Genomic DNA, 2,383 nt, shown 5'->3' on the forward strand with positions numbered 1-2,383 from the left:
TTCTCACTTTGAATGTCGAATATAGTATTTTCATTATCTTTATTATTAATAATATCATGATCATAACTGTTATTATCATTACCGTTATCATCGTTATCTTCACTGTTATAATGATTGTAATGATAATGATGATGATAATAATAATATGATAATATTGATAATAATGATAACAACAACAATGATAATATAATGAAAATAATAATAATGATAATGATAATAACAATGATAGTAATGATAATGATATTAGCGATAATAATCATAGTAATAACAATAGTAATAATGATCATAGTGATGATAATAATAATGATAATAATAATAATAATGATATTATTTCTTATGATAATATTAATGATAAAAAGAAAGATGATAATGATGACAATTTTGATAACAATGATAATAATAATGATAATAGTAGTAGTAGTAATAATAATAATGATATTAATAATGATGATGATAACAGTGATAATAACAATGATAATAATAATAATAATTAAAATAATAATAATAATAATAATAATAATAACAATAATTATTATTATTATAATAATAATAATAATAATAATGATAATAATAATAATGATAATAATAACTATTATTATTATTATTATCATTATTATTGTTATTGTTATTATTATTATTATTATTATTTTTATTAATGTTATTACTATCATTTTTATTATTATTGTTATCATTATTATTATTATTATAATTATTATCCTCATTATTATTATTATCGGTATTATATTAATAACAACAACAATAGAATAGAATAAAATAGTAAGATAATTATAAAGAAGATTGAATAATAACAACACGACAGAAATAATAGCAATAACAATAATGATAATAATAACAATAATAATGATATTAATAATAATAATAATAATAATAACAATAATAATAATAATGATAATAATAGTGATAATAATAATATTATTATTAATAATAACAATGATAATAATAATAATAATAATAATAATAATAATAATAATAATAATAATAATAATAATAATAATAATAATAATAATAATAATAATAATAATAATAATAATAATGATAATAATAATAATAATAATAATAATAATAATGATAATAAAAAAGAATATTAAAAAAATAAAATATGGTAATAACAATAACAACAACAACAACAATAACAATAATAATAAAAATGATAATAATAACAATAATGATAATAATAATAATAATAATGATAATAATGATAATAACAATAATGACAATAATAGAAAGAATGAAAATAATAATAGTAGTAGTAATAGTAGTAATAATAATAATAATAATAATAATAATAATAATAATAATGATAATAACAATAGTAAAATTAATAATAATAATAATAATAGTAATAATAATGATGATAACAGTAATTATCACTATCATCATTATTGTTATTTTTATCATTATTATCATTATAGTCCACTAATGTAACAGTAGTAGTATTATAATTATTATCCGTATTAATGTTATCACTGCTATCACTAGTATGAAAACATTTTAAGGTAATCATCTGAGTGTATATTTTCATTTATACAGTAGATTGGAAAAAATCTGTTTGTTCTATTTCTGATATGTTGTAATATCGGAAATCAATATGTAATTTTCAGAATTATGGATCTACGACTTTTATTTGACTGTCAGATCAATGGCAGCCGTATGTTGCATAAGATATATCGATTTGTGTAACAATGCATACAGACGGGTACACGCACGCACACATATACACGCGCACACACACACACACACACACACACACACACACACACACACACACACACACACACACACACACACACACACACACACACACACACACACACACACACACACACATACATACATACACGCATACTAACAAATACACGTGCACTAACACAGTCAAGCACTTACACTCCCCCCCCCCCCCCACACACACCCACACATACGCCCCCCCCCCCCCCCTACCAGAACCAAACAGCTAAACCGGTATAAACACACCAGATACAATACACACTTCTAAAAAATAAATAAGAAAAAAAAAAAAAATAAAACGGCGAGCGCGCGATAGCCAGGCTGCAGGCGCCCTCATAGACAAACACGCGAGATAGATCGTGTTTTATTAAACCTTCCGCTATATCTATCGTTGCTTAGCTGCTGTATTGTGCTTGGAACCTTTTGTTCTCCTCGTTATTGTGTTATGGTTATCAAGGGTTGTTATTGAAGGAAAAGTGGGTTATGATTTTTCCTTTCTGTTTTTGATATTGTTGTTATTGTTGTTATCTTTCGTTTGGGTTTTGATATTGTTGTTAGTTTTGCCGTTATTATTATCATATCATCATGATTTCCATTATCGTTATTTTTATTTTTTTCAATTATTGTTCCTGTTATC

The sequence above is a fragment of the Penaeus chinensis genome, chromosome 30 (genome assembly GCF_019202785.1).
Source record: "Penaeus chinensis breed Huanghai No. 1 chromosome 30, ASM1920278v2, whole genome shotgun sequence".
In the NCBI taxonomy this organism is placed as follows: domain Eukaryota; kingdom Metazoa; phylum Arthropoda; class Malacostraca; order Decapoda; family Penaeidae; genus Penaeus; species Penaeus chinensis.